Below are 12,362 nucleotides of genomic sequence, written 5' to 3'. Positions count from 1 at the left end.
AGCACTGTTCGAGCTGGGGGGAACACTCTCTCATGGGCGGCGGTACTGGCACAGGGCCCCTCATATTACAACAGTGTGTCTGACGTTGGTTGTGCACCACCACCATCAGAGACACTTCATTGTACTATGAGGGATCCTGTGCCAGTGCCATCGCCCAAGAGTGGGCCCACTCACCTGTCCAGGCAAACGGCACTCGCATGGGTGCTTGCGCCAGGTGGTGACCACGGCCCTGTGGGGGGAGTCAGCCCATTTAGGGAGGTATAAAAATGGCCTATGGTGGACATTCAGCAGCTGCAAATGGGGGAATTGGAGAAGTCAGTAAGAGGAGGCCAAAAGCAAGACATTTTTCAGGCAAGCTACGTGTCAGCAGGGGAAGGTGAGGCAAAATAATTTGAAATCCATGATTGGTTCATTTTAATGAAGGTTAGATCATCAACATTTTGGGTAGCCTTTTTTCGGTCAGTATTGAACAAGCAGCACTGAAGACTCTTTCTGATAGCACACTAGCAGCAGGGCAAGCGAGCTCCTGTAATGCATATTCTGCCAATTCAGGCCAGGTGTCTATTTTAGATGCCCAGCAATCAAAGGGGAATGACCTGTGAGGGAGAACATTGATAGGGAGGAAAAGTAGTTCTTAACCATACTGGACAAATGCTGTCTTCTGTCACTTTGAATCGATGCAGCCGTACCTGTCGTGTCAGCGGTCATTGCGAAATCACTCCACAACCTGGTCATAAAACCCCTCTGTCCAATGCCAGTTAGGATTTGTGCACCTCTAACACCTTTGCCATGTTGCCCCCTACGGCTCGTGTGAGAACCATCACCACCGCTGTGTGCTGGGAATGCCTGAACCAAATGGTCTACAAGAGTTGCTTGTTTGGTAGCCAATATTTGCTCAAGGTTCTCATGTGGCATGATATTTTGTAATTTTCCTTTATATCGTGGATCCAGGAGGCAGGCCAAAAGGTAATTGTCATCGGTCATCATTTTGATAATGCGGGGGTCCCTTTTTAGGATACACAAGGCATACTCAGCCATGTGGGCCAATGTTCCAGGTGTCAATTCACTGCTTGTGCTGGATTGAGGAGCACTTTCTTGCAAATAAACATTACTTGTGTCCCGCAAAAACCCTGTACCTGACCTTGCAATGCCACTAGTTTCTATTGCCCCCCGAGAAGCATCCTCCTCCCATAAATATTCATCCCCATCATCCTCCTCCTCTTTGTCCGCCACCTAATCCAGGAGAGTTCCCTTAGCAGACAATGGCTGACTGAGATCAAGGCTTCCCTCCTCCTCGGCTGCAGACGCCAGCTCCTTAATGTGCGTCAAACTTTGCATCAGCAGACGCATTAGTGGGATGCTCATGCTTATGATGGTGTCGTCTGCACTTACCATTCATGTGCATTCCTCAAAACACTAAAGGACTTGACAGAGGTCTTGTAGTTTCGATTACTGCACACCAGACAGCTCCATGTCTGCCATCCAAGTGCCTGCCCGTGTATGTGTATCCTCCCACAAATTAATTACAGCACGCCTCTGTTTGCACAGCCTCTGAACCACGAGCAGTGTGGAGTTCCACCTTGTTGCAACGTCAATTATTAGGCTGTGCTGGGGAAGATTCAGTGATCGCTGATGGTTCAGCATACGGCTGGAGTGTACGGGCGAGCGGCGGATGTGCAAGCAAAGTCTTCGCACCTTCAGGAGCAGGGCTGGTAATTCCAGATAATTTTTGAGGAAGCACTGCACCACCAGGTTCAAGGTGTGAGCAAGGCAAGGTATGTGTTTCTGTTCTGAAAGGGCTATGGCAGCCATAAAATTCCTTCCACTATCACTGACCTTGCCTGCCTCAAGATGTACACTGCCCAGCCATGACTGAGTTTGTTGCTGCAAGTACTCGGCCAGTACTTCCGCAGTGTGTCTGTTGTTGCCCAAACACTTCATTTGTAACACAGCCTGCTGACGCTTACCACTAGCTGTTCCATAATGGGACACCTTGTGTGCAATACTGGCAGCTGCAGATGGAGTGGTCGTGTGACTGCGCTCTGTGGACGAGCTTTTGCTTCTGGAGGAGGAGGGGTGGCGAACACCTACAGCCAACTGTTTCCTAGACCGTGGGCTAGGCAGAACTGTCCCACTATGGCTGTCCCCTGTGGACCCTGCATCCACCACATTAACCCAGTGTGCCATGATGGACACGTAACATCCTTGGCCATGCCTACTGGTCCATGCATCTGTTGTGAGGTGCACCTTTCCACTGACTGATTGCCTCAGTGCATGGACAATGTGGTCTTTAACATGCTGGTGGAGGGCTGGGATGGCTTTTCTCACAAAGAAGTGCCAACTGGGTAGGTGATAGCGTGGTACTGTGTAGGCCATCAGGTCTTTGAAAGCTTCGCTTTCAACCAACCGGTAGGGCATCATCTCTAACGAGATTAGTATAGCAATGTGGGCGTTAAAACCCTGTGTACGCGGATGAGAGGATGAGTACTTTCTTTTCCTAATGAGAGTCTCTTGTAGGGTGAGCTGGACTGGAGAGCTGCATATGATGGAACTAGCAGTGGTGGTGGTGGACATGGAGGATTGAGAGAGGGTTGGTGATGGTATTCTTGATGTTGGCCTACATACAGTGTTTCCTACCAATAACCTTGTGATTCCCTGACTGCTTTGGCCTTCCGACGGTACCTTCACATTCGCTGCTGGTGGTGTCCTAACTGGTGGGCTTACAGTGAGGGAAGCAATGTAGCGTTGCTGACTACCTTCATTCTGAGCAGGTGCACAAACGGTACGGGACATTTGGTAGTTAGTCCAGGCTTGCAAGTGCATGGTGGTTAAATGTCTAAGCATGCACGTTGTATTTAAATTTTGAAGATTCTTCCCTCTGCTAAAGGTCTTTGAGCATTTCTTACAGATAACTTTTGACTGATCATTCGGATCTTGGTTAAAAAATTGCCACACTACACTCTTCCTACTATGGAATACCTTTTCAGGCATTGCACGCTGTGCTACTTTCACCGGATGGCCACGCTGTCCTAAAACTGTTTTTGTTTTTGACAAATGTTTTTGGCCTGATAGGGGCCTGCCAGATGACAGCTGTTGCGATGTAGATGGCTGCTGCGGATCATCCTCCTCCACTTCTGAGCTACTGGCAGCGGCACCCTCTTCCCCCAATGGCTGCCAATCTGGGTCAACAACTGGGTCATCTATCACCTCCTCTTCAATGTCATGTGCACCTTCCTCTGTGTCACCGTGTAAGGTGCTATAGCATTCGGGAATGGGCACCATAGTCTCATCACAGTCAGATTCTGGCTCAGTACACTGCAAGGGTAATGTAGTGATCTGAATCAATGGAACAGCATAATAATCTAGCTGTGGCTGTGCATCAGTGCACTCCATGTCCGATTCATCTTGTAATGGGCAGTTAACAATTTCACTTTCTAACCCAGGCACGGTATGTGTAAAGAGCTCCATGGAGTAACCTGTACTGTCCCTGACGCATCCTTCATTTTTGGTTTGGGTGAAGGACACAAGGAAACGTCTTGTTCCTGACCGGGAGCATCCACTGACGACTCGCTGCTATTATATTTGGAACTTTCTGAAGAGGAGGCGAAAGAGCTGGAGGCTGAGTCAGCAAGGAAAGCGAAAACTTTTTCCTGCTTCTCCGGCTTTAAAAGCTGTTTTCCTACTCCCAGATAAGGGAGCCTTCGAGGCCTTGTGTAGCCAGACGATGACGCTGGCTCAACACCTCCAGCCTTAGGTGCTTTTGTGCTTTAACCACTACCACCAGATGCACCACCACCATCAGTACCAGCTGGCAACCACTGCCCATGGGCTCTTCCACCAGACTTCCTAATTTTTTGGAAAATCTAACTAAAATAACAACCGTTATATGGTACTGTAAAACAAGGTAGAAGGTGCATATAAACTTGTTGAGAATTTAAATCTCACTTTTTTTGGGAGACTGAACCAAAACTCAGGCCCTGTGCATAAAACGACACAATGTAAGTGGCAGAAAGTGGCTGGCTGATATACGACAAACTAACAGGACTGAAGTATATCCACTTTGTGAGAATTTGAATCTCACTTTTTTTGGAGACTGAACCAAAACTCAGGCCCAGTATATATAACAACGCAATCTAAGTGGCAGAAAGTGGCTGGAAGATATATGAAAAAATACAAGGACTGTAGTACAATTTCAACCTCCCTACAATCATCTCAGGACAAGTATGTCAGCAAAAAAAAGGACTACTGCACACAAAAGTGTGAACAAATAAACAAGATAACTGTGCAGAAAGGAGCAACAGGATTCTAGCTTTTAAAAAAGCAGTTGGTTTGCACAGCAGCATGCAAACAGCAATGCAGCTATCAGGGAGCCTTATAAGGAAGCCTAATAAGCTACAGAGCTGATGCACAAAAATATAGCCTCCACTGTCCCTGCAAAAAAAAGGTGGTGTTGGACAGTGGAAATCGCTACAGCACAAGCAGTTTGGGGGTTAATCTTCCCTCCGTAACTATATCCCTTCTTCTGATGAAGCTGTAGCAACCTCTCCCTATGCTAAGATCGGCAGAAGTAAGATGGCGGTCGGCGTGCACTCCCCTTTATAGCCCCTGTGACGCCGCAGAAAGCAAGCCAATCACTGTCATGCCCTTCTCTAAGATGGTGGGGACCGAGACTTATGTCATCACGCTGCCCACACTCTGCGTCCTCCTTCATTGGCTGAAAAATGGCGCAGAAAGCGTCATATGAAACGCGACTTTTGCGCACAGATCAGCGACCGCATGGCCGATCCCACACTAGGATCGGGTCGGGTTTCATGAAACCCGACTTTGCCAAAAGTCGGCGATTTTTTAATTTGTCCAATCCGTTTCACTCAACCCAACCTCCATTATCTCTTCAGTCAGCATCACATAGATTAAGCAGACTGAAGAGATTTATGGACAAAATACAAGTTAGTTTGTGACAACTCCTAGCTCCATACCAAACACAAGAAGCAAAGCTGCAGTGTTCTACTTGTCTCACTCCTGGAGCTATGAGGTGGCAAATACACAAAGTGTATGGTGAAGGGTGTTTAGTTGGCACACGGTGTGTGCTGCCAGCGGTGAAATACACAAAGAACAAAATTGTATTTGGGGGAAAAAAATAACATTTATTTTTAACAAAATTTTTTTTTTAACTGAGGCGGCTTGGGGTAGAGTGATGGACCTGGGGGTTGTGTAGCCTAGCTGGCTGAAGATGATGCAGGTGTTGCAGGAGAAGGGGGTGATTAAAGTAGTGGGGTCAGGGAGTTCAGGGATGGTACTGGAGGCATGGGATTGTAGAGACACACTGGAAGGGTGAGACAAACCTGACATCACAGACACATTGGGAGATGAGGGGGAGGGATTGCAATAGTCTGTGTTAGTTTCCCTTTTTGGGATCTGCACTGCTGTCTGGGGAGCCTCGGTGTGCTAATTTCCTCCGGCCCGGTGATGATGGCTGTCCGCTCATGGTCCGGTGAAGGCCATGCCAGGGTCTGGGTGCTGCTGCTGCATGCTGGTGGTGGTGAAGGCCATGCCAGGGTCCGGGTGCTGCTGTTGCATGCTGGTGGTGGAGGCCATGCCAGTCCGGTTGCTGCTGCTGCATGCTGGTGAAAGTGGAAGATGTCCAAGCAGGAGCTGCAGTCAGCATGGTGGTGGCAGTGGGCTTTCCATCAGCACTTGGCATGGTGGTGGTGCTGTAGTGGTGTCCGGCAGTGCTTGGAATGGTAGTGGCCGTACAGTGGTATGCAGCAGAGCTCAGCATTGAGGTCAAGAGTGCCAGTGTTGGCACAGGTGGAAATGCCACCACTGGCTGCTGAACATACCAACTCTGCTGCATAGCCTGCATGTAAGCAGCATTGCAGGCCTGCATGACACTGAGCTGGAGATCAGGAATAAGGTGTTCCAACATGCCCTTTTCAATTTGATTAAAAAAATGATGTGCTGGCCTCTGGAGGTCGACTTTCACTTGGTCAAGGCTTCAGGTGACCTGGATAAATGTAATCATAAAGTTGAAGCCACTATCCAGTCTGTCTCCCATCGCCTTGAGTCCATCATGAAAGATCGCGCGCTAGTGCAAAAACTTGGGCATGAGTGACCTGTCCGAGGCCCTCTGCTGCTATCAGGAAGAGCCCCCAAAAAAGAGTCAGAGGACTGGGACAGGGGAACTCCTGATGGACCAGCTTCTGGGTCTCCAGACTGTGTTGCAGGCCCACTATCTGCTGCTGCGCTGGTGGATGACTGGGACGGGTCCATGGCTGTTCGATGAAGGACCGCTCCAGAACCAGGATCAAGAATACTACTCCAGGTGCTTTGAAAAGAAAAGAAAAACATTAGTACCAAACAATAGTAAAAGCGCCAACTCCTGTGGAATAGAAAAATACAGATTAGGCAATCCAGCGCAATACAATACACCACAAAAATACTTATGTTCACTGGGCAAGGACCGGTCTCAAAAATGCCAGCATGCGGTGATGCTTATATTTTCTGATCCTTGCTCCAGATCCACTGGGAACCCGGCTCTCTTGACAAAGGTCCTTGTTGAAGCGATCCTTCATCAAACGCCAACATATTCTGACTTTGAGCACTGTTTAAAAAAAAAAATGATTAGACATTGCACTTTTGGCCGGGACCACACAACTGTGTGTGATGAGAGAAACTCTCAGGAGTTTCTCTCATCATACACAGTTGTGTGATCCCAGCCAAGGTCACTGCTACATCACACCACATTGCAATACTTACGAAATGCCTTGTGGACCTGAGTCGGGGTGTCGTCCCAGCCATCCATCATCGCTTGGGCCACCTCTGTTGTGTATCCGCTTTTTGGGCTCCCCTGGTGGTTGCTGGTGGTAATGGTGACTTGTTTGCACTTTGCTTCTTCTGTTCACCTGCTTCCATCAGTGTTTGGGAGTTTCCTATTTAGCCTTGTTCTCCAGTCATTTCCTTGCCGGTCATCATTGTAACCAGAGCCTTCGGTTGCATGTTCCTGCTACTAGTCTGCTGATCAGCTAAGTGGACTTTGTCCTTTTGTTTTGTACCTTTTGTCCAGTTTGCAGTTTTTGTAATTCTCTGTAGCTGGAAGCTCTTGCGGGCTGAAATTGCCACTCCTGTGTCATGAGTTGACACAGGAGTCTTAAAGTAATTTCAGGATGGTTTTTGAAAGGGTTTTCAGTTGACCGTGAAGTCCTCTTTTGTATCCTTCTGCTATCTAGTAAGTGGACCTCTCTTTGCTAAATCTACTTTCATACTGTGTATGTCTTTTCCTCTTAATTCACCGTTATTACATGTGGGGGGCTGCTATCATCTTTTGGGGTATTTCCCTAGAGGTAAGCCAGGTCTGTTTCTTCCTCTACCAGGCGTAGTTAGTCCTCCGGCTGGCGCGTGGCATATAGGAAGCCGTAGGTATGCTCCCTGGCTACTGTTAGTTGTGTGGTAGATTTAGCTCACGGTCAACTCGAGTTTCCATCACCCGAGAGCTCGTTCGTTACTTATATGTTTTTTACGTTCCCTTGCCATTGGGAACCATGACAGTATGACCGGACTCGTGTTAAACTTATTGGCAGAAGAAAGGAGAGAAAAAAGAATTCTGTAAATTTTTTTTTTTTTTCCCTTTTTCCTCTATGCTTGCTCCATAGTTGGATCTGTTGTATTTCAGCTTTAATTACAGCCTTTGCCTTTCTCTCCTTATAATCCTTGAATGGCTCTGAGCTCACCTGTTTAAAGATGGATCCTCAGAGTTTGGCTGCAGGTTTAAATAATCTTGCTACGAAGGTTCAAAATTTACAAGATTTTGTTATACATGCTCCTATTTCTGAACCTAAAATCCCTACACCAGAGGTGTTTTCCGGAGATAGATCTCGGTTTTTGAATTTCAAATATAATTGTAAATTATTCCTTTCTCTCAGACCTCACTCCTCAGGAGATCCTGTCCAGCAGGTTAAGATTGTAATCTCTTTGCTGCGAGGTGACCCTCAAAATTGGGCATTTTCATTGGCACCAGGGGATCCTGCGTTGCTCAATGTGGATGCGTTTTTCCTGGCGTTAGGGTTGCTTTATGAGGAACCTAATTTGGAGATTCAAGCTGAAAAAGCTTTGATAGCCCTATCTCAAGGGCAAGATGAAGCGGAGATATACTGCCAAAAATTTCGTAGGTGGTCTGTGCTTAATCAGTGGAATGAGTGCGCCTTAGCGGCAAATTTCAGAGAGGGCCTTTCTGATGCCGTTAAGGATGTTATGGTCGGGTTCCCTGCGCCTACAGGTCTGAATGAGTCCATGACAATGGCAATTCAGATTGATCGGCGTTTGCGGGAGCGCAAACCCGTGCACCATTTGGCGGTATCTTCTGAAGAGACGCCAGAGAAAATGCAATGTGACAGAGTTATGTCCAGAAGCGAGCGGCAGAATTATAGGCGTAAAAATGGGTTATGCTTCTATTGTGGTGATTCTGCTCATGTTATATCGGCATGCTCTAAGCGTACTAGGAAGGTTGACAAGTCCATTTCAATTGGCACTTTACAGTCCAAATTTATTTTGTCTGTAACCTTGATTTGTTCATTATCAGTTATTACCGTGGATGCCTATGTGGACTCTGGCGCCGCTCTGAGTCTTATGGACTGGTCCTTTGCCAGGCGCTGTGGGTTTGATTTAGAGCCTCTGGAAGTCCCTATACCTCTGAAGGGTATTGATTCTACACCTTTGGCTTGTAATAAACCACAGTTCTGGACGCAAGTGACTATGCGTATGACTCCAGACCATCAGGAGGTGATTCGCTTCCTTGTGTTGTACAATTTACATGATGTTTTGGTGCTTGGATTACCATGGTTACAGTCTCATAACCCAGTCCTTGACTGGAAGGCTATGTCTGTGTTAAGCTGGGGATGTCGGGGGGCTCATGGGGACACTCCTATGGTGTCCATTTCGTCATCTATTCCATCTGAGATTCCGGCATTTTTGTCTGATTATCGTGATATTTTTGAAGAGCCTAAGATTGGTTCACTCCCTCCTCACAGGGATTGTGATTGCGCCATAGATCTGATTCCTGGCAGTAAATTTCCAAAGGGTCGTTTGTTTAACCTATCTGTACCTGAACATGCTGCTATGCGCGAGTATATTAAGGAGTCCCTGGAAAAGGGACATATTCGTCCTTCTTCATCACCTTTAGGAGCCGGTTTTTTCTTTGTCTCTAAAAAGGATGGCTCTCTGAGGCCTTGTATTGATTATCCTCTCCTGAATAAAATTACGGTCAAATATCAGTATCCGTTGCCTTTGCTGACTGATTTGTTTGCTCGCATAAGGGGGGCTAAGTGGTTCTCTAAGATTGATCTTCGTGGGGCGTATAATTTGGTGCGAATTAAGCAGGGGGATGAGTGGAAGACCGCATTTAATACGCCTGAGGGCCATTTTGAGTATTTGGTAATGCCTTTCGGCCTTTCTAATGCACCTTCTGTCTTTCAGTCCTTAATGCATGATATTTTCCGTGAATATTTGGATAAATTTATGATTGTGTACTTGGATGATATTTTGGTGTTTTCTGATGACTGGGAGTCTCATGTTCAGCAGGTCAGGAGGGTTTTTCAGGTTTTGCGGGAGAATTCTTTGTGTGTAAAGGGTTCAAAGTGTGTTTTTGGGGTTCAAAAGATTTCATTTTTGGGGTATATTTTTTCCCCTTCTTCTATTGAGATGGACCCTGTCAAGGTTCGGGCTATTTACGACTGGACGCAGCCTACTTCTCTAAAGAGTCTCCAGAAATTCTTGGGCTTTGCTAATTTTTATCGTCGATTTATAGCTGGTTTTTCTGGCGTTGCTAAACCTCTGACGGATTTGACTAAAAAGGGTGCTGATGTTTCCAATTGGTCCCCTGCTGCCGTGGAGGCCTTTCGGGAGCTTAAGCGCCGCTTTTTGTCTGCCCCTGTGTTGCGCCAGCCTGATGTTTCTCTTCCCTTTCAGGTTGAGGTCGATGCTTCCGAGATCGGAGCGGGGGCGGTTTTGTCGCAGAAAAGTTCCGACTGCTCAGTGATGAGACCTTGTGCGTTCTTTTCGCGAAAATTTTCGGCCGCCGAGCGAAACTATGATGTTGGTAATCGGGAGCTTTTGGCCATGAAGTGGGCATTTGAGGAGTGGCGTCATTGGCTTGAGGGTGCCAGACATCAGGTGGTAGTTTTGACTGATCACAAGAATTTAATTTATTTGGAGTCTGCCAGGCGCCTGAATCCTAGACAGGCACGTTGGTCGTTGTTCTTTTCCCGGTTTAATTTTGTGGTCTCGTACTTACCGGGTTCTAGGAATGTGAAAGCAGATGCTCTTTCTAGGAGTTTTGAGCCTGACTCTCCTGGGAATTCTGAACCTGCTGGTGTCCTTAAGGATGGAGTGGTTTTGTCTGCTGTCTCTCCAGATTTGCGACGTGCTTTGCAAGAATTTCAGGCGGATAGACCTGATTGTTGTCCGTCTGGTAGACTGTTTGTTCCTGACGAGTGGACCACTAGAGTCATCTCGGAAGTTCATTCTTCTACTCTGGCAGGTCATCCGGGAATTTTTGGCACCAGAGATTTGGTGGCTAGATCCTTCTGGTGGCCTTCCCTGTCTCGAGATGTGCGTGTTTTTGTGCAGTCTTGCGATGTGTGTGCTCGGGCCAAGCCTTGTTGTTCTAGGCTAGTGGGTTGTTGTTGCCCTTGCCTATTCCGAAGAGGCCTTGGACGCACATCTCTATGGACTTTATCTCGGATCTCCCTGTTTCTCAGAAGATGTCTGTCATCTGGGTGGTGTGTGACCGTTTTTCTAAAATGGTTCATTTGGTGCCATTGCCTAAGTTGCCTTCCTCATCTGAGTTGGTCCCTCTGTTTTTTCAAAATGTGGTTCGCTTGCATGGTATTCCGGAAAACATCGTTTCTGACAGGGGTACCCAGTTCGTGTCTAGATTTTGGCGGGCAGTCTGTGCCAGGTTGGGCATTGATTTGTCCTTATCGTCTGCATTCCATCCTCAGACCAATGGCCAGACGGAGCAAACTAATCAAACTTTGGAGACTTATTTGAGGTGTTTTGTGTCTGCGGATCAGGATGATTGGGTTGCCTTTCTGCCGTTGGCGGAGTTTGCTCTTAATAATCGGGCTAGTTCTGCCACTTTGGTTTCTCCTTTCTTTTGCAATTCAGGGTTTCATCCGCGTTTTTCATCTGGTCAGGTTGAATCTTCGGATTGTCCTGGAGTGGATGCGGTGTTGGATTGGTTGCATCGGATTTGGGGACAAGTGGTGGATAATTTGGAATTGTCCCAGGAGAGGACTCAGCAGTTTGCTAACCGTCGTCGTCGTGTTGGTCCCCACCTTCGCGTTGGGGACTTGGTGTGGTTGTCTTCCCGTTTTGTCCCTATGAGGGTTTCTTCTCCCAAATTTAAGCCTCGGTTCATCAGTCCTTATAGGATTTTGGAGATTCTTAACCCTGTTTCCTTTCGTTTGGACCTCCCGGCATCTTTCGCTATCCATAATGTGTTCCATCGGTCGTTGTTGCGGAGATATGAGGTACCGGTGGTTCCTTCTACTGAACCTCCTGCTCCTGTGCTGGTGGAGGGTGAATTGGAGTACGTCGTAGAGAAGATCTTGGACTCCCGTATTTCCAGACAGAGACTTCAATATCTGGTTAAATGGAAAGGCTATGGTCAGGAAGATAATTCTTGGGTAACTGCCTCTGATGTTCATACCTCGGATTTGGTTCGTGCCTTTCATAGGGCTCATCCAGATCGCCCTGGCGGTTCTTGTGAGGGTTCGGTGCCCCCTCCTTAAGGGGAGGGTACTGTTGTGTATCCGCTTTTTGGGCTCCCCTGGTGGTTGCTGGTGGTACTGGTGACTTGTTTGCACTTTGCTTCTTCTGTTCACCTGCTTCCATCAGTGTTTGGGAGTTTCCTATTTAGCCTTGTTCTCCAGTCATTTCCTTGCCGGTCATCATTGTAACCAGAGCCTTCGGTTGCATGTTCCTGCTACTAGTCTGCTGATCAGCTAAGTGGACTTTGTCCTTTTGTTTTGTACCTTTTGTCCAGTTTGCAGTTTTTGTAATTCTCTGTAGCTGGAAGCTCTTGCGGGCTGAAATTGCCACTCCTGTGTCACGAGTTGACACAGGAGTCTTAAAGTAATTTCAGGATGGTTTTTGAAAGGGTTTTCAGTTGACCGTGAAGTCCTCTTTTGTATCCTTCTGCTATCTAGTAAGTGGACCTCTCTTTGCTAAATCTACTTTCATACTGTGTATGTCTTTTCCTCTTAATTCACCATTATTACATGTGGGGGGCTGCTATCATCTTTTGGGGTATTTCCCTAGAGGTAAGCCAGGTCTGTTTCTTCCTCTACCAGGCGTAGTTAGTCCTC

Source organism: Ranitomeya variabilis, chromosome 6 (genome assembly GCF_051348905.1).
Source record: "Ranitomeya variabilis isolate aRanVar5 chromosome 6, aRanVar5.hap1, whole genome shotgun sequence".
Lineage (NCBI taxonomy): Eukaryota > Metazoa > Chordata > Amphibia > Anura > Dendrobatidae > Ranitomeya > Ranitomeya variabilis.
Note: the sequence above shows the minus strand (reverse complement) of the source record.